Source organism: Poromitra crassiceps (assembly GCF_964638095.1).
Source record: "Poromitra crassiceps genome assembly, chromosome: 10".
NCBI classification, from domain to species: domain Eukaryota; kingdom Metazoa; phylum Chordata; class Actinopteri; order Beryciformes; family Melamphaidae; genus Poromitra; species Poromitra crassiceps.
The window spans coordinates 49,670,499-49,691,960 of record NC_139631.1 but is presented as its reverse complement, the minus strand read 5'-3'; the positions used below and the strand labels follow the sequence as shown (position 1 = coordinate 49,691,960).

The 21,462-nt window shown below is 45.3% G+C and overlaps 1 pseudogene across 1 annotated transcript in view; it reads left to right on the top strand.

Moving 5' to 3' along the window:
* The window catches only part of LOC310783951 (disabled homolog 2-interacting protein-like), a 71,813-nt pseudogene that overhangs the window by 1,937 nt on the left and 48,414 nt on the right, over positions 1 to 21,462 (top strand). Inside the window, exons 2-6 of the transcript in view lie at positions 4,188 to 4,360; positions 9,569 to 9,721; positions 12,580 to 12,698; positions 13,510 to 13,715; positions 15,124 to 15,268. The product of the transcript in view is annotated as a disabled homolog 2-interacting protein-like (transcript). The remainder of the gene's footprint in view (positions 1 to 4,187; positions 4,361 to 9,568; positions 9,722 to 12,579; positions 12,699 to 13,509; positions 13,716 to 15,123; positions 15,269 to 21,462) is intronic.

Genomic DNA, 21,462 nt, shown 5'->3' with positions numbered 1-21,462 from the left:
ATGTATATATATATATATATATATATATATATATATATATATATATATATATATATATATATATATATATATATTAGGGCTGTCAGCGTTAACGCGCGCCGATCATACCGCGTTATTTTTTTTAATCGCGTTAATCGCATGCCGCTATTTTGTCCCTTCGTCGCCCCGTACTTGTAGTCAAGCCGTTCGGTTTCCTGTCTCCTGCTTGTGCAGGCAGGCATGGAAGAGAACGACAGCAATACGCTTTTAAATGGCTCGTTTTACTTCCCAAATGGCACAGTGGATAAGTCAAGAGCCGTAGTTTGCACCTTGTGTAAAACGGAATTAAAATATCACCGAAGTACATCGAGTTTGAGGCGAGCGATCACCTAAAAGTAGCTAGCGGCCAGCTAGCAGCCAGCTAGCTAGCGCGAGACTCCTCACTCATTCTTCCTTCAGAGTCTCGGATGCGCGGGTCCTCTAACCACTGGGAGGTCGGCTCCAATGGCTTCACGCGATATACACGTTATCAATACACAGTTTCCAATACCGAGCCATTATTTACATGGAAGTGCCAAAGTTTTTAGCTCAGATACAGCCTTCTTCGGCTGTGTCATTTTGGGTTTCGACTGCTCCACAGCGCCGCCGCCGGAAGTATCGGTTCTGGAGCGTTTTGGAGTGTTTACAATTATTGTGCATTTATTTTCTATTCAAGATGCATTTTGTAGACATTTTGTGACCTCCTGTCTACATTGCACTTCCATTGAATTGAAAATAAATCTAAAATTCAAGATCACAAACTACATTTATTTGCATTCATTTGATTCCCAATCACGACACACTGGTAAAAATTATTAATATCTAATTAAAAATGCTTTGCAATGCAAAATAATAGCATTTTAAACATGCGATACAAAGATGCGATTAATCGCGATTGACTATAGTTAATCGCACGAAGATCAGTGATGATGTCATCAGTGACTGAATGAATGAATGAATGAATGAATGAAAGTTTTATTTACGTGTCAGGACAAATTACATGACCCATCCCACATGGGATTATCAGACACATCAACATAAAGTAATTACCATATCGATTCCGGTACATAAACGATACAAACACACACACAGCACACACAGCATGGACAGCAAACCACAGATTTAACTGCAATATGTAGTAAGTAAAATATATGAATTATCTATCATATGTCATCTTTTTCCTCCTATCCCACGCATGTGAAATATATTCGGAAAAAGCAAAGATGTTGTCAAAAAGAAATTCAAGTATGGCACCTTCTTCAAAATCTAACAAGTTTAGCTCAGGGGAGTGAACTTTTTTAAATAGTATCTCTCGTAAGTCATGATACAATGGGCAATACAAAATAAAATGAAATTCATTCTCCACTTCCTTCAACTCACAATATTCACAAATCCTATCCTCCTCCGCCGTCCCTCTCTGTATCTGCCTGTTTCAATATGTAAAGGCAGGATGCCACATCTTAACTGAGCACATAAGGACCTCTTGCTTTTAGGTAAATTAAACATAACATATTTTTCACATTTAAATTCATTTTTAAATAAACAATAAGTTCTTAATTTTGGCTTCTGCCAAATTTCTTCAGTCCAAGACTGTAACCAGTTAGCACGGATCTGAGATTTAAACAGCTCTACATTTATACACATTCTTTGAGAGTAATATTCTCCAAAACCACACTCCTGAAACAGGTCTGACATATCTGAGACCCACTCCCCTTCAACAGACAAGTCCCAGAAGAAAATCTGACTAGCAACCCTATTGGATGGTAGGTCCAGCAGTCTGTTCCAGAGGTTCACCATGTTGGCTTTCCATCTGACCACACAAGGGTCCCACCCCATTTCTCCACTAACTGCTGGAAGAGGAGCATATTTATGAACACCCAAAAAAAAGCTATTCTACAACAGCATGAGTGAATACTGGATTCTGATTGGCTAGCAACAGTGGTAAATAGGCCAACAATCTACAGTTCGGCTCCAACCGCAGTATCACTCCGCTCCCTGATGAATGAAGAACACCTGTGCTGACTCCGCCCACTGTTAGCCTGTCAGTCTACAAATCTCTAACAAGGAAATGTCCGATTTCGTAGTAACGTTTAAATTTACTGGGTGGATTGAGTTTTGAGCAGTGGTTAGATGAAGATGAAGGTGAAGTGAACAAAGAACGACATGGTGAAATTGGGGAGAGAGAACTGGCTGAGCTTGAGTTGTCACGGAGTGAACCTGGGACTGTCAAACAAACAAATTGGGCAATGCGATGTTACCAGACCTGGTGTGCTCAAAAGAATCTTCTCCAGGGGTTACAGTAGGATCAGAAAAACGCCCTCTGCCGGCGCCAGATATCAACACACCATCACCACCAAAACGCCCTCTGCCGTCACCAGATATCAACACACCACCACCAAAACGGGCTGCTTTAGATAACTGTTTAAATAACTGTACTTTTACAGGCAATGTATCAATAACTGTGAATCCCGTTAAGGAATAGGTTAGTTGTTTTTTGGCTCAAAGGCAACTAAATGTTTAGTGCAATCATTGATCTTGTGTATGGAACTATATTCTGTGGCGGAAGGATAAATGTATTCTGAAACCAGTAATGATTGTAAATAAATGAATTGAATGTTACAATTGTGTATTTTTTATATTATGTGGTTCGCCTCGTGCCACAACCCTGTACCAGTGGTAAATGTGGCCACAACCCCCTTCCTCTCGTGGTAAATTTCTTACATTGCCCGGTTCTGGACACGCTCGCTTAACAAAAATCGTTTAACACCCCAAACACCAGAAACAGAATCTAACACAGGGCATACACATGGAGTGATACAGTTTTGAATAAGTAAGGTAGCCTAAATCCCTCAGAACTTTGGTCTTAACTATAACACCTCCTAGAGCCCTGCTTGCAGAGTCTGCCAACATAGAAACACCAGGCAAAAAAGACAAGTGGCCATCCAAAAATAAACCGAGGTACTTATATTTGTCAGTGACTTCAAGCTGTGTGTCACCAATAGAAAACACAAATTGACTTCTTGCAACACCCGGCTTTCTGAAGTGCATTATTTGTGTCTTCCTTTGGTTAAAACACATCTCACCACTCTGTGAGATAATCATTCACTCTGATGCAGGCCAAAGGAGCTTCATAAATAGCAGTGATAGCTTTATGAAACTTTCCATTTATCCCGATTTGGTGTAGCTTGTGTTTAAGGAGGTTGTGGTCAACAAGATCAAACGCCTTCTGGAAATCAATAAAACAACAGAAAGTGGGTTTTTTAGACCTCATTCTAGTCCTAAGACTATTTAGTGGTCACAACATAAATGTGATCAATGCAGGCTCTTCCTTTTCTGAAGCCGTTTTGCTCCTCTTCTAATAATCCGTTATGCTCTAAGAAATGCGACAATATATTATTCAAAACAGAAGAATATCATTTATAAACAGTGCTTAGTAAGCTAATTCGACGGTAATTTAGTGGAATCCTGGGGTCATCCTTTGGGGATTTTGGTATTGGAGTTATAATAGATTTAACCCAGGCAGATGGTACTAGACCATGATCAAAACAAGTATGAAAAAGATGAAATAATAAATCAAACAACTTAAGGTTTGAGCACTTCATTTGGTAGCTCGTCTATACCAACGGCCTTTTTTACCTTTGCAGATTGAATGACTTTCATCACCTCCTCTCTACATACAGCACCATTTAAAAGAATAACACTGTTGAGGTGGGCATAACCCCCCTCCAAACCGGATGTGTAAACCGCAGGGACACCCGCATCATCTTGACTCCTAGAAAATAAAGCAGAGAAAGCCCCCTCCCACACCTTCAATACCTTCCCCAGGTCTGATGTTAATTCACCTTCACTCCACACCTGCATGGGAATCTTTTTCTGTCGCTTAGGACCCAGGTTATTTATCTCACGCCAGTGGTCATCAGTGATGTCATAAGAGCAAGTGAGCTGAGCTCGCGAGCTGCAGGGCAGGTGAGGGAGCAAGTGAGCCTGCACAGCGGTCGAGCTGCAGGGCGCGTATCCAAGCTGTAGGGCCAGCTTGGCGAGTTGCAGGGTGGGCGAGGCCGAGCTAGCCTAAGAATCGAGTATGCTTGCCTAGTATATATAATCTTCATATATATTTGACTTTGACCCAGTCTCGCCTAGGTGACAATCTCTGACCCTGTGTCTCCTAGGTGACAACCTCTACGGGGACAAAGTGCTTCTCATGTCGCTCAGCGGCAGAACGGGACAAATGGATGGAGAACCTGAGGAGAGCCGTCCACCCCAACAAGGACAACAGCCGGCGTCTGGAGAATGTCCTGACCGTCTGGGTCGTGGAGGCCAAGGACCTGCCCGCCAAGAAGAGGTGAGGCTGACCTTTGTTCTAATTATTTCACCAAGTACTTTCAGTTTGTTCGGGACATTCATAGCCTGAACATGAGGGCTATTTTAGCAGATTTTAAACTACCCAATCTGAAAAGCAAAGTTGGGAGAAGTACATTCCTCTATACAGGGGAGGTGGGGGGGGGGGACATGATCCCTAATGAAATTAAGTCTGCAAATTCTCTGAATGGTTTTAAGAACCTTTTGAAAAAATTCTTACTGAGTAAGCTAGAGTAATGTGTCAGCCTTTCGGTGTAATGGTTTTTGAACTTACAGAGACACACACAGACACTGTACAAGCTTCATCAGAAAATGCACTGAGGACGTAGTCCCCGCAATAAAAATCAAAATCAAAATCATGCCCAACCAAAAACCATGGATTAACAGTGATGTCTGGGCAGCCCTCCATGCACGGACCACTGCCTTCAACTCTGGATCACCGGAGGAATACAAACAGGCACGCTACAGCCTCAGAACAACAATCAAAAATATAAAGACGGAATTCGGCAAGCCCTGGAGTCCAAACTTGACTCCAGCAAACCAAGACCAATAGTGCAATAAACCTGTGTTATTGTCATTTGCACACTTCCACTGACAAGTGGACACTGTGAACACTTTTCATATTTATTCAATCTTATTCTATTTTGATACCTTATACCTATTTTACTGTTGCCTAATTGCCCTTCACATACACTGTTTACATTGTTTGCCCTATTTAACTGTTGCCTTATTGTCTATTTGTTGTTTACTGTGATTTTGCACTAATTACCCACTGTACCTTGTCTGTAATGAGCCCACAGCATAAGAATTTCACACGTGAGTAATTGTACAACAGTGACAATACAGCCTAGAACCTTCAGAACCTAGAACCTTCAGAATATAGAACCTTCATGGCCTTTAGAACCTAGAACCTTCAGAACCTAAAACCTTCAGAATATCAAGAACATTTACAACTTCAGAACCTTCAGAACCTATAAAACATATAGGCCCCTATCGTGGCATCAGCGTTGTTTCTAGGCCGAGCGCCTGGCGCTGCGCAAATCAGTGGGCGTGGACCAGCGCACTTGATATCTTCGTGTTGGCGCTACACGCAGCCTAAAGCATTACAACCACGCCTTTTAAGCGTAAAATTATGCACCATCATGCTCATTGGATAAGTGCAATAAACGAATCGCACGCTTGCCTTTTAAGCTCCAATTCCAGTGGTCCAGCAAAACCAGACAAAAGCCAAGCGCTCTGCCCCCCCCCCCCCCCTCCCTTCATCCAGTCTGTCTGTCTCCATATATAGGCTATTATTCCATATTATTATGCTTCTCAAACCAATCTAACTGCAGTTTAAATACTGCAAGCATGTAAATACGCTACACTATAGCAAGATCAAAGTGAAAAGAATGTTCTAAAGGCATCAGCTAGAAAAATATAGCCTATCCCTATATGATGAGATTAATAGATTGGTGAAAGTTTGTCCAGAAAGATATCGTTTTCTCTCCCCTGCTAGGATGGTAGGATATGCACATAAATATAGCCTACATTATGTAAAGTCATTGCATAAATGTGTTTTTATTGTAAAACTAAAATGTGAAGTAGAGCCAATTTATTGGAGCACAGAAGCGCGTTACGCTGTCACTTATCTAAATCACGTTAAATCGACAAGGGACATATATAGGCCCAGGATGACATATAGGTTTCACATAGGGTGGTGTTTTCATTTCGATGTTTTATTTGGTCCAATATTGAAATGTTCTACAATTGCAGGTTGTGTTACCATTACACATTATTTAGATTGACCTAGATCTATTTCGGCTCATTTGGTTGCTATTTAGTAGCGAAATGGAGTACCGCATTGCATGCTGGGACATTCACAGGCAGTGAACTTACAACTGCTATTTGCTATGGGACGTGTGTTGTGTCTGTCTGAGCGAGGGAGTCAGAGAGAGACAGTGGTATTGTGCCTGTCAGACTGAGGAGAGAGGAAGAGAGTGACACAGAGAAGGGTGACAGAGGATAGCCAGAGGATAGCCAGAGGGGAGCGCTCCACGCAACTGGCGCACTGAATAGGCCTGGTTTTCAAAAGCGCTAAGCGCTAAATTTACGCCAGGTGGCAAGATATCATTACGCCGATAATTAAGGCCGACACGCCCAGTCTCGCCCATTCTGGGACTGCGCCACGCCCATTCGGCCTAAAGCGCATTTGGCAGCGTAAAGCCATATTGATATCTGGTGTTGGCATCGCAGTCGTCTATCGCAAAATTTGCATGACAATGGGGAAAAATGAAAGCCCAAAGATAGCCATTCTCATGAACATGATAAACGAGCTGGCCCGTGTTGTGAACTCTCAGTCTAATGCGATCACAGACCGCATGAACTATCAGACTAATGCAATCACAGAACACATATCAAAGGTGGATGGTGTGCTTGCAGACGTGATCAAAAAACTGGATGAGATCTTGGAGACGGTGCAATAAGACGGGACTGAAGTGTTTTAAGTTGAAGAGACGAGCTCCGAGGGAAAGATTTGGATTATACTTTTCTCTCGGGTAATCAAATTATCCATCATTTTTCTTTCGGACCCCCAGACTGCCTGATGGTGTATGAGAAATTCTCCCCGTTGAAGGGGCCGGTGGAAACGAGGAGCTAACCCCCCACAGTTCACCCTTCACCTAAACAGCTGCAAGATAGTGACATTGGACAAGGCCGTATGTTCGCTTACCACCCGAGAAGGAGGCTCCCACTATCTGGTTGTTTAGGCTCACAGCTCACAAGGACAATCTATGGACATTCCTGACCACACTCAAACTGACACACACACACCACACAATCTATCCTCGCCCCATCCCCCCCCCATGCCGCCCGGTCCGCCCTGACAGCCCTTGCAAACTCTCTCCTCCACGCTTCATCCTCACCCCCCCCCCTCCTTCCCTCGGTCACATCTGAATGGGGCCATAGATATATGGAGGCTGCTATGAGCGATAATGCATAGCCCCCAGTCCTGTGTGAGCGAGCTTCTCCCCCCCCTCCCACTGCTAAACCCCCATTCCCCGCAAACCCACTCCTTCCCCCCCCCTAGTATTTCTTGTTTCTCTGTGTATGTTAAGTCCTTACATATAACAACAAATGTTTATGTATTGTATAATAGTCAAGTGTGCCATTATTCCTATTCAAATCTAGTAATAATGTTAAAAATAGTCTTAATTTGAGTATAGAAGGTGATATCCATTTGTGTGTTGTTTTTTTGTCCCTCTGTTGTTTGTAGAGGACCGCAATGGAAATAAGCCAATGGCTTTATTGTGTTTTTATCCTCGGTGATTGTCTGTGATTTCCCTGTATTGTTGACATTCACCCAATAAATCAATCAATCAATCAATCAATTCCCGAGGCAGGCGCAAGGCACGTTTTTTTGCGTTTAAGGCCCGTTTTAGCGCCGAAGGCCTGTGGGAGAATAGGGCCCATCACCTTCAGAACCTATAACCTTCAGGACCTAGATCCTAGAACCTTCATAACCTTTAGAATCTGGAACCTTCGGAAACTATAGAACAGGGGTTCCCAACCTTTTTTGTGCCAAAGACCGGTAGATACATGGGGAAAAAAGTTGCGGACCGGTTGTCAATTTTAATGGTTTTAGTTACATATATTTACTCACCAGGTGGCGACAAAGGGTAAATAACAGCCTTTTGTGTTGTACATATGTAGCCTACAGTATTTATGTTTTTGTTTCAACTACAGTGTTTCCCATACATAGGGGAATTTATGGCGCACCGCCACAATGGGATTTTGACCGCCACAACAAGATGTTGACCAAAAAATAATAATATATATATTTTTTTTTTACAGTGCACCTGAATGCAACATGCAAGATACCCGCTGAATAAGTGTCCAAATGTTCATGTCATTCTGGCCAATACTCCACTTCTGTTATAGCATTTCAGTCTGGAATATGGAATATCTTTCAATAATCTATGATTTAGCTGCTAAATTGTCAAATACCGCCATCTGCTCGCTACCCAGGCACTTATGTATGTACTTAACCTAACTAACTATCCGGTGTGCACAACACTGTCAGCCTAAACTCCGGCTGACACCCCAAAAACCTACAATACGCTACAGAAAAATGCATATTGTTTGTTTATTAACTGGCCCCTCGCCTTCTATCATTTCACGAAAGTGGCAAAGCAAGTTGAGTATCCCTGACCTATAGGGAGAAATTTAGTTTGTCATTGTAAACCCACAGCACAGTAATGATGACATGTTCTTCATAGATCTAGCCTTTTAATTTTGCTCTTAAGCTTTCTCAAAGTACACCAAATTCATGCATTTGACTTTAAAATGTTTAAAAAAATCTTGCGGGGGGGCATGCCCTCGCACCCCCCTAGGGGGTCTGCGGTCCCCCACCACAAATACTCAAAATCCTGTGGGAAACACTGGTCTATCAGACAAAACAGTGTTCTGCAACAAGCAGACTTAACAGATGTTTCCGATACATGTCCGATATAATCCATACTGCATTTATGATCGCTGTTCCGCTGACACAAATGCACTTTTACACCACCCAAAACTAACGATACCGGTAACTTCTCCACCGCTCCCATGTCCTTATGGAAATCAGACAGTGTCTCCAGTCTAACACGTTGACCCCATCTGTACTCCGTCCTTACAGTCCGTAGCATCAATCAATGCGATATGCATACGATTGAAACGTGTCGGTTATATATAAACAAAGCGTTAAACTGTCTGACAGGGGGGAGAAAGTACAATCTCTCGTCTTGCCATGACTGACTTCCGCAAGATGACTCACTTCCGCCAAAAACACACACATCATTACCGTAAGTGACTGTGAATTCAGTCTGAGCGCAACACAAAAACATACCGTAATAGGGGGGGGCATTCATTTGGGACTGGCATTTATTTGGGACTGGGCATTTATTTGAAGTTTTACGGTATTTAGTTTATTTAGTTAACATCTAGTTTTTGTCAGTGAAAAAGAGTAATTTTAGTCTAGTTTTAGTTTTAGTCAATGAAATTACCACTCTGAAACTGTGAAATTAACACTGTGAAACTTAGTTTTGAGACAATAAAATAGATGTGAGATGAGATGAAACAGCTCTAGTGTTAGCAGTAGTGCTAGGATTTAATAGTGTAATTTACATCAACAACAGTCTAATACAGTATATTGATCTTAATATTTGTATTTTAGGTATTTCTGTGAGTTGTGTCTGGACGACAGCCTGTATGCGCGGACCTCCTGTAAGCTGAAGACGGACATCGTGTTTTGGGGCGAACGCTTCGAATTCGTCAGCCTCCCGCCGGTCAGCGCCGTGACCTTTCACCTCTACAAGGACACGGACAGGTAGGGATGGGGATCAAGACCCGGTATCGATCGATAATTCCTCCTCAGGCAGTGCGCTCACAGAACACTTTTATTCTGGCAGTGCTAAAAGAGCAAGGGAAGGTCTAAATCAAATGATGGGCAGAGAGGCAAAGCAGAAACGTGTCCCTCTGTCCCACCTTTCTCCATCCTGGGCCAATGATTTAAACTTAATTTATAGCCGATTTGATAAGACACATTTCAGTACTGAGCGGGATGAAGTGTGTAGCTCCATCTCAGAATATGTTCCAATTACACTCACAGAACATGAAGTTGCCTCAAGTTTGGCAAGTATGAAGCCCAATAAGGACCCAGGGCCTGATGGCCTCAGAGGTAGAGTTTTAAAAGATTGTTTTCAGCATTTAAAAGGAGTTTTTTCAGCTCCTGCTTGACTCGTGCACGGTCGGTACCCAAAACATGGAAAATGTCAAACATTGTGCCCATTCCTAAAAAGCCAGGGGCTTCAGAATTGAACGATTTTAGGCCCATTGCACTCACCTCCATCCTCCTAGGTAAATGCATGGAGAGAGTTTTAAGCAGACATATGACAGCTTCTGTATCTAGTGTCCTAGATAGACCAGGGGTTCCTAACCTTTTTTGTGCCAAGGACCGGTAGATACATGGAAAACTCTTACTCTTACTGTATATGCGAACTGTAGGTGTCAACTACCACACACAGCCTATAATATTATACTGTAGGTCCGCGGCCCGGTGGTTGGGGACCACTGGCCTAGACCACCTACAGTTCGCATATAAGAGTAAGAGGGGCACAGACGATGCAACTGTGACTTTGGTCAATAATACTATAACGAAGCATCTACAAGTCCCCACACATTATGTTAGAGTTCTTTTTATTGATTTTACCTCTGCACATACATACCCTTCTGCACAGACTACTCGATCTAGGGGTTAACGGCGGAATTATTCACTGGATCAGAGACTTCCTCTCTGACCGCCTCAAAGAGTCTTTGTTAATGGTATTGTCTCAGATGTGTTGAACACAGTAGCACCACAGGGGACAATTTTTTCGCCTCCTCTTTTCTCTGTGTATACAAATGAGTTTCTTATTGGTCATGTATATTTTCATTTATTTAAGTATGCAGATGATATGGCGTTGGTTGCTCTCCTGCAGGAGGAGGACAGAGAGAGAGAATTTATATTTCAACCATGTTTTCAGGCTTCAAAATTGGTGTTCAACAAGCTCCTTAGAAATAAATGTCTCAGGGGGGTACGGTGGTGCAGTGATAAGCGCTGTCGCCTCACAGCTCGAAGGTCCTGAGTTCGATTCTCACCTGGGACGCTGTGAACGCTGAAGGAATGCGTGCCCGTCCGCATGTCCTCGAGTGCCCACCGCCCGGTTGGGGTCGTCAAAAGGGCCTTTCTGTGTGGAGTTTGCATGTTCTCCCCATGCCTCCCGGGGGTTTCCTTCATATAAGAACCCCCTTCACCAAAACATGCAATATCCTGGTTGCTAATGTGGTTCCTCCACTGGTCGTTAAGGGTGCCTGTTCAGAGGGAGGGGAACCGGTTGGAATAGCGTGAACCTCCCACGTGTCCTACCGGTGAAGCTTCCCCTGTCAGGTGAAAAGAAGCGGCTGGCTAACTGCCCATGTCTCAGAGGAAGCATGGAGCCAGTTTCGGCTCTCCCCAGATCGGCAGAGGGTGGAGTAGCAACCAGGATAAAAAAAAAAAAAAGCAAATTAGCACTAATGGGGGATAAAAATTTGATAAAAAAAATCGGGGGGGGGGATAAGAAAAAAAAAAAAAAAAGTCTCAAATACTAAGGAGCTAATCTTACAAAACAATAAAAAATAAATGCAGCCAATAATCATCAACAGACAAACGGTTGAGATGGTTGATGATTTTAAATATCTGGGAATGTACATTGACAACAGTCTTACCTTTAAAGCAAATACCGATCACATTTAAAAAAACATTTCACAACGCCTCCACTTGCTACGCAAGCTCAACAATTTTGGAGTAAGCCAAAACATTCTAAAAACTGTAAGCCTAGTGGAAAGTATTTTATCTTTTAATATGATTATGTGGCAATCTGAACAGTAAATGGAGAAACAAGCTGCAGAGAATAGTGAATATGGCCTCCAAGATCCTAGAGAAGCCAGAAGCAGCCAAGTAGTCTGTACGATGAAATAATTAGAAGTAAAGCTGAGAGGATCATCCACTGTTCAGTGAATTTGAACTTTTACCCTCAGGGAAGCGTTACAGACTACCGATGGCAAAGAGAAACATCTATAAGAAGTCAGTTGTCCCAGATGCTGTCATGGCAATACATAAAACTAGGATGCGGTATTATACTGCATAGGGTCCTGTTTTAATTTCTTACTTTGCTGAGGTTTTTTGTACTTTTTTTTTGTACATTTTGTACACGTTTTTTGTCATTACTCACATTTGTGCCATCATCCTCAGCTGCTGTTCATCATCACTGGAGCAGTTGTCTCGCCCCCCCCCCCCCCCTCGATCACCACCAACGTCATGGCTCCTGTAGAAATCCCTATGGGGGATTATCTATCCTATATGTCACTGACGCCCCCCTCTCTCATCTCAAGAGGAGCGTCATCATATCATGGAGTCATACTTCATCAGTATCATCATATAGTATTCATATACAGTGATACACACTTAAACTGGTTATTTGTTCAATAAAGTTTATTAATCCTTCCTACGAGTCTCTCGTGATTGAATTGTCTCGTCTTTCCACCAAATAATAGACAAGCATCAATAGTGGTATCGATAAAGACTTGAATCGTTAAGCAGTCTCAATATCAATACAAATTAACGATCTCCATCCCTACGGACAGGAAGTACAAAGACACGGACAGGAAGAGGAAGAAGGACAAGAGCAGCTACGTGGGATTGGTCAACATCCCTGTTGCCACGGTGACAGGCAGACAGCTGGTGGAGAAGTGGTACCCAGTGAGCACGCCCAGTACCCTGCGTGGTAGGGAGGGAGGGAGTGTGTGTGTGTGTGTGTGTGTGTGTGTGTGTGTGTGTGTGTGTGTGTGTGTGTGGTACCCATAGTTTTCCTTCATTCGATGTAATTCGGTCGGTACCGAATTACATTGGTACATTTCTGTGTCTACAAGCATGGTTTCATCAGACTAATTGTGAGTGTGCATGTGTGTGTGAGTTGTATCTATGTATGCTGTTTTATATACCTTTTTAATAATAAAATGCTGATTACATAGGTCATGACTACATTGTAAATTTTTAGTGGCTGGGCCAGCTAATTAGCGCTGGTACAAAGATAGAGCCCATGATCTCTTCAATTCCTAAGATGTCTTAAGACGCGTCTTAGGACATCGCAAGACTCATGACTGAGTATGTAACAATAATGCTGTTTTTAGGTAAATTGTCGGGTCCCACAGTGCATATCAAGGCACTGCTAGAGAATAATAATAATTATAATAATAGTGATGATGATAAGTTAGGGTTAGGGTTAGGGTTAGGGCACCTTTTTGTTATTGGCCACACCTATTATCACGCCACCTTGTCCAGTGGGCGTGGAAAGTTAATCATTTCCAAGTTTGCCCATTACCTTCAAGTTTTGTGTCTATATATCCTGCTGACAAACGTGGGCGAAAACATTACCTCCCGGCCAACTCTGTTGACGGAGGCAATAATAATAATAATAATAATAACAACAACAACAACAACAACAACAACAACAACAACAACAACAACCATGATAACAATAACAATAATGATACTGATGATAATAGTAACAATAATAATAATGTGTGTTTTTTTAGGTAAATCGGGGCCCACAGTGCGTATCAAAGCGCGCTACCAGAGTATGGTGATCCTGCCGATGGAGCAGTATAAGGAGTTTGCAGAGTACATCAGTTCCAACTACCTTTTGCTCTGTAACACACTGGAAGCTAACATTAGCCTCAGAGCTAAAGAGGAGCTCGCCGCCACCTTGGTCCACATCCTGCACAGCACCGGGAAGGCCAAGGTACCTAGCATGCATCCTAACTCCTAAATATACACAGGCCAAGGTACCTAGCATGCATCCTTACTCCTAACTACACACAGGCCAAGGTACCTAGCATGCATCCTAACTCCTAAATATACACTGGCCAAGGTACCTAGCATGCATCCTTACTCCTAACTACACACAGGCCAAGGTACCTAGCATACATCCTAAGTCCTAACTACACACAGGTCAATGTACCTAACATGCACCCTAATTACCAACTACACACACTAGGTACCTAGCATGCATCCTAACTCCTAACAACCCACACTAGGTACCTAGCATACATCCTAACTCCTAACGACCCACACTAGGTACCTAGCATGCATCATAACTCCTAACGACCCACACTAGGTACCTAGCATCATTCATTAATACACAGGACAAGATGTTACTATCCCTTGTGCCAAAAGACCAATCCAGATTAAGAACAAGCTAACAGCAAGCTAACAAGCTAACAGACATAAAAAATCACCAGTTACCTACCCTAGCCAACAGCAGTATGAAGCATGTCATTTGGGTTTTCAAGTGGGCACCTTCCTTCACCGATGTTTCGTTAAGTTAGGCCCACGACACCTCAAGAAGGCTTAACGGTGAAATCCAGCATCCTGGAAACACCCCCCTCCATGCTACCACCGCACAACAACATTTTACCTCACCATCTAATGCCTTTCATCAACCTAGTATTACCCTAGTCTTAGCCTTGCAATCCAGGTTGGTTCCGTATGGCATTCTTAACTCATTCTCCGCCATTGACGTCATGAAACGTCATTTAAGATACAACGCTTCCCCGCCATTGACGTCATCGGACGGCAATAAGTGTTTTCACCATCATGTGATAGATGGCTCTCTTACTCACCTTGTGAAATAGTACAGCACGTCTAAAGGTGTACAGGATCGACCACGATTGTCTAACAAAACCAGGAAGCTGAAAAAAGCAACAATCTCCCGTCAGAAAAGGTTCATAGCACAGCTCCATGGCACGGGGCAGCCTGTCACTCAAACGTGAAGGATTTTGTTTTCACCACGGAACCTGCACGCAACACGTCCACAAGTCATTTTGTCCTGAATTAGTAATCCAGTTCCTAAACTCTTGATGCCGTGTAATTTTCAGCCGGTAGATTGCTCCCCTGACATACAGTAGCCTACACAGACAACCAGTCGTCGATTTCACATCATAGTGATACAAATCAAGGGGGAAAAACTGATCGGCCAGGGCCTTCACTTCAACTACAGTACTTTGGCCGAAGGCCCTGGCCGGCCGATACCACGGGCCATGGCGCGGGCCCAGGCTGTTACATGGTTTTAGGTCTGGCTGTTACGTTTTAGGCCAGGTCCGTGTTGCGTGCTTGGAGCCTACTGGATGAAGTTGACCTTTCACCCACAGGATTTCTTGACAGACCTGATGATGTCAGAGGTGGACCGTTGCCGTGACAACGATCAGCTGATCTTCAGAGAAAACACCCTGGCCACCAAAAGCATCGAGGAATACCTCAAGCTGATTGGACAGAAATACCTGCAGGACGCCCTGGGTACGTACACACACACACACACACACACACACACACACACACACACACACTGACACATTTGAATTCTTTATTTGCTTCCACAAATTATATTAAAATGACAAGGAATTAAATATAATGGGTTAGACAGTTCATGGGCAAGGGTACATAGCACCTTCTCCCACACACACACACACACACACACACACACACACACACACACGCACGCATACACACACACACACACACACACACACATACACGTAACACACAATCAAGCTGTGTGTTACGTTTACTGTATGTTTGTCAAGCACCAACCTTTGGTTCTGAAAAATTAAGCCAATGCGGGAGTACCACAACTGCAGTTCCTCGAGTGGCCACTTGAGCAAAAGCGTGTGATTCCCCATAGACCCCTATGTTAAAATGATCAACTTTACAGCAGAAATAAACATGTTTACAGCCTGGTACCAAAAAAGGAAAAAAGTTGTTACCTAATTTCACCTTTCATGACAACTGTACATAATGTAATTCTTATATAACTCATATAACCCGTTTATGGCAGTCTATGAGAAACAAAGAGAATTCTATAGAAGTCAATGGGAAAATTAGCCTACATCTCACTCTATGTATGACCTCAGTGAACACTTTCCTAATGAGTTTATGGTCTCAATCTCAGTTTCAAGTCTTCTTCAATACAGCATGATGTTCATTTTGTAGTTCTTGCATACATCTTATGATGCACTTGTACACATCATCAGTGATGTAACCTGGGCTCATCGGGTGTCATACACCCTCGCCCAGGCGGCCAGCCACGGTCTATCAGGCCCTAGCTTTTGTCCAAGTGGCCTATGTAGTCCACAGAGCCCCCTCTTGATTCATAGCCACCTGGATGCCTTCTGGCAGCCCACCTCAATAGGGACACTCGCCAAAAAGCTTGTTATACTTGGCCCTCTTTCTTTCATAGGCCTCCTCCATCCAGTCAGCTCCAGCAGGACCACTTGCCTTGATGTTTCAGACATCAGGACCATGTCCAGCCTTAGTGTGGTCACTGTGATGGTTTCTGAAAACTTGAGCCGCTTCCCCAGGTCGACTTTCAGCTGCCAATCCCGTGCAGTGACAAGGAGCCCGGCCGACACCCTTCCTTGAGCCAGTGGTTTCTCCCCTGCCTTGATGAATGTAATGGTCTCTTTTGCTGGATGCTGTTGTTTGCCGTGGCTGATCCCCGTGCAGGTGGAATCTGCTATTGCCTTCAGGACCTGGTCATGACACCAGCGATATCGTCCTTCTCTTAGAGCCTTTGGGAAACAGCTGAGGATCTCTGACACAGGGGGCATCTCTGACACAGGGGGCATGCTGGAAGCCAAACCACAACAATGCAGATTGGTTGGGCTGGGAAGAACATCATATACTAATACCGACTGGATCAAAAAACTTGATCCTGATCAGCTCTGCCTTCCAGAGCTCTGACCACGAGATCTTTTTCTCCAGAGCTGGGTCCCATCTGCTCCACATGCCCTGCTGTTTCATCACCGCCATCCTGCTCGAGCGGACTTCACGGTCTCGCACCTCCTGTTGGACCAAGTGATGCCTGTTTTTGCCTCTGGCTTTGTCATAGCAAGTTATTGGAATGCTGGGCCCTCCACTTCCGACCAGTCCTCACTTTGATGGCGGCCTTGGAGAGTCTGGTGTCAGTGGAGTCTCCACATTATTATACCACCTCTCTTGCATGGGTGACCGTGAACTCCTTGGTCTGGCTGCTGAACAGGAGCTGTAATTTGTTCTTCTGGCCATACAAGGTGAGGCTGCTCAGTCTTGGTGGCAGGCCCAGCCATTTGCAGAGGAAATTACTGACGTTTCTTTCGTAGCCCTTGACAGCTGTCAGTGGGACGTCATAGACCAGGAGCAGGGGCCACAGGAGATGAGGAATGATGCCGTGCTGGTGAATCTAGATCTAGTCATTGAATATCCCTGGCAGTCCTGATTTGTCCACTGCTGTCAGCCATGCCTCCAACTGCCCACTGATTAACTGGAGTGATGCAGCGTCTTTCAGGGTGCTATCAAAGACCTTACCTAGGCTTCTGACTGGTTTCTTTGTAACAGACAGGATCTGGATGCCCCCTGTTCAACACCAGTGCCCTGGACTTTGCTGGCACATTCACACCCATGTGATGAGTCCCTCAAGCCCTTGAAGGATCCATCTGCATCCAGGCACCAAAGTACACTGCTCAAAAAAATTAAAGGAACACTTTGAAAACACATCAGATCTCAATGGGCGGAAAATCACTTAGGAATTATCAACCTGCACTACAGGGGCAACAATGAGATGACCCCCAAAACAGGAATGGTTTTACAGGTGTAAACAGTATTAGTTTAGTGACTCACTTCTACACTGCTGTCATATTTTAAACTGTCCTAAAACTCACAGTTAACAACCAATCAATAAGCAATCAATCAATCAATTTTCACTCACAGAGGCCACTGACATTTTTTCCCTCCTCATCTTTTCTAACTGATTTTTCACTAGTTTTGCATTTGGCTAGGGTCAGTGTCACTACTGGCAGCATGGTGCGCTACCTGGACCCTACAGAGGTCAGTGTCACTACTGGCAGCATGGTGCGCTACCTGGACCCTACAGAGGTCAGTGTTACTACTGGCAGCATGGTGCGCTACCTGGACCCTACAGATGTCAGTGTCACTACTGGCAGCATGGTGCGCTACCTGGACCCTACAGAGGTTGCACAGGTAGTCCAACTCCTCCAGGATGGCACATCAATACGTGCCATTGCCAGAAGGTTTGCTGTGTCTCCCAGCACAGTCTCAAGAGCATGGAGGAGATTCCATGAGACAGGCAGTTACTCTAGGAGAGCTGGACAGGGCCGTAGAAGGTCCTTAACCCATCAGCAGAACCGCTATCTGCTCCTTTGTGCAAGGAGGAACAGGATGAGCACTGCCAGAGCCTTACAAAATGACCTCCAGCAGCCCACTGGTGTGAATGTCTCTGACCAAACAATCAGAAACAAACTGCATGAGGGTGGCCTGAGGGCCCGACGTCCTGTAGTGTGCCCTGTGCTCACTGCCTGAGGGCCTGACATCCTGTAGTGTGCCCTGTGCTCACTGCCCTGAGAGCCCGACGTCCTGTAGTGTGCCCTGTGCTCACTGCCCTGAGAGCCCGACGTCCTGTAGTGTGCCCTGTGCTCACTGCCCTGAGGGCCCGACGTCCTGTAGTGTGCCCTGTGCTCACTGCCCTGAGAGCCCGACGTCCTGTAGTGTGCCCTGTGCTCACTGCCTGAGGGCCTGACATCCTGTAGTGTGCCCTGTGCTCACTGCCTGAGGGCCCGACATCCTGTAGTGTGCCCTGTGCTCACTGCCCTGAGGGCCCGACGTCCTGTAGTGTGCCCTGTGCTCACTGCCCTGAGGGCCCGATGTCCTCTAGTGTGCCCTGTGCTCACTGCCCTGAGGGCCCGATGTCCTGTAGTGTGCCCTGTGCTCACTGCCTGAGAGCCCGTCGTCCTGTAGTGTGCCCTGCGCTCACTGCCCTGAGGGCCTGACGTCCTGTAGTGTGCCCTGTGCTCACTGCCCTGAGGGCCCGATGTCCTGTAGTGTGCCCTATGCTCACTGCCCTGAGGGCCCGATGTCATGTAGTGTGCCCTGTGCTCACTGCCCTGAGAGCCCGACATCCTGTAGTGTGCCCTGTGCTCACTGCCCTGAGGGCCCGACGTCATGTAGTGTGCCCTGTGCTCACTGCCCTGAGGGCCCAACGTCATGTAGTGTGCCCTGTGCTCACTGCCCTGAGGGCCCGATGTCATGTAGTGTGCCCTGTGCTCACTGCCCTGAGAGCCCGACATCCTGTAATGTGCCCTGTGCTCACTGCCCTGAGGGCCCGACATCATGTAGTGTGCCCTGTGCTCACTGCCCTGAGAGCCCGACATCATGTAGTGTGCCCTGTGCTCACTGCCCTGAGAGCCCGACGTCCTGTAGTGTGCCCTGTGCTCACTGCCCTGAGGGCCCGATGTCCTGTAGTGTGCCCTGTGCTCACTGCTCTGAGGGCCCGATGTCCTGTAGTGTGCCCTGAGGGCCTGACGTCCTGTAGTGTGCCCTGTGCTCACTGCCCTGAGAGCCTGACGTCCTGTAGTGTGCCCTGTGCTCTCTGCCCTGAGGGCCTGACGTCCTGTAGTGTGCCCTGTGCTCACTGCCCTGAGGGCCCGACGTCCTGTAGTGTGCCCTGTGCTCACTGCCCTGAGGGCCCGACGTCCTGTAGTGTGCCCTGTGCTCTCTGCCCTGAGGGCCTGACGTCCTGTAGTGTGCCCTGTGCTCACTGCCCTGAGGGCCCGACGTCCTGTAGTGTGCCCTGTGCTCACTGCCCTGAGGGCCCGACGTCCTGTAGTGTGCCCTGTGCTCACTGCCCGGCACTGTGGAGCTCGATTGGCATTTGCCATAGAACACCAGAATTGGCAGGTCCGACACTGGCGCCCTGTGCTTTTCACAGATGAGAGCAGGTTCAACCTGAGCACATGTGACAGACGTGAAAGGGTCTGGAGACGCCACATACGTATACCTGTACATGGATACCTGTACTAGACTGACTGTGAAGGCAGAGAAGGTCTGCTCAGACACATCCCGTCCACTGTCAGCAACGTTTCAGCTACTCCCTTCTGGTCAGGTATGCATTCCCCAGGATTAGAACCAACAGAGAAAAGCATTAATTTATTCCCATGTCAATCATTCAATTAAATGTCAATCATTCAATTAAATAAGATGTGAGACGTGGTAGTCAGGATTAAGGGAATGTGAACTATTGGTTGGTTACTTTTTGTCATGATTTTATATTTTATTATTTTGATTATGATTATGGGAATATAGCTAGTCATTATCAGCAATATGCACTATGCAATATTGAGTTTGCTTGTGTCCAAAAAAGCGCTGGAGCGAAATAACAGTACAGTGCAGTAATATTCACTATAAATATGCTGGGCTGCTATACATATGCACTTTAATGCACAGTATTATTGCCGTATTATTGACTGCTACAGATGATTTTATGATTTTGTATGTAATTTTAATGTAACCTCGCATCATGTACGCATTACTACAGGCATTACTACGCATTACTTCCGTGGTGGATCTTCCGCTTTGTGTGCCACAGTGTTTTCGTTCCCCCATTTTACCGTTTTGACTGGTGTGCCATTATTTGCCATTAGTTTTAGTGGTTTGCTTGTTTTTTTAGCTTTTTGGGCAGCTAGATACTCGCATCGCCCCTAACCCTAACCGCTTTCTGAACAGAACGCAAGTATTGAGCGGGAGCACAGCTGCACTTTGGTTGCCGGTTTTCTACCTTACACTGCTCCCTCCGCTCTTCCACCTTCCATGCAGATCGCATCGCCCCTCCATTGTTTGCTCAAAAGTCGCTCATTCCGATCGTGACTCTTCTTGTCCCTGGCGCCACAATGGTGGAACGAGCTCCCCCCTTCTGTCAGGATCGCCTAAGCACTGTCAATCATCAAAACACATCTCTGCAGACTATACTTCTACAAAAAATCCTTAAACTATTAAATAACAAAATGCTACTTCTTCCATTTTAAAGGGTTTAGTTGATAAAGACTGATGCACAGTTGATTGCACTATTACCTTTACCTTCACGTGCCTCCCTGTCGAGCTGGGTGACGACTCCTGTGTGCTTGAGGCAACCAGGTATGCCTGGGATACCCCCTTCTGCACTGAGGTGTCTATCAAAGAGTTGTTCATGAGGTACTCTGTCAAACATCGGGCAACAATACTGAAGAATACCTTGGTTTCGACGCTGAGGAGTGAAATAGTTCTGAACTGCTCGATGTTACTTGAAGTATTGTTTGGGATCCAGAAACCCTCAGAAACTCTCCACTGCTGGGCTACCATTCCCCTTCTCCAGATCACCTTGATGATCCTCCATAGATGGTGCAAGAGCCTTGGGCACCCCTTCTAGACCCTCTATGGCACTCCAGTAGGTCCTGGAGCTGAGCTTGTTCTTGTAGCTTTGAGGACTTTGCAGTTAGTTCGTTAGTTAGTTAATTTTGTACATTATTATGGTCCCATTTAGAGTCAAATAGATGATGAAGCAGACTATGCTTTGGGGCGTGATTGGCAGGTCGCCCGTCCAGTGATCGCACAGCTCACCGATGACGGACCAATAGCAGATGGCGCTGCTGCTCTTCTCATCCAAGATGGCGATGGTCAAAATGCCA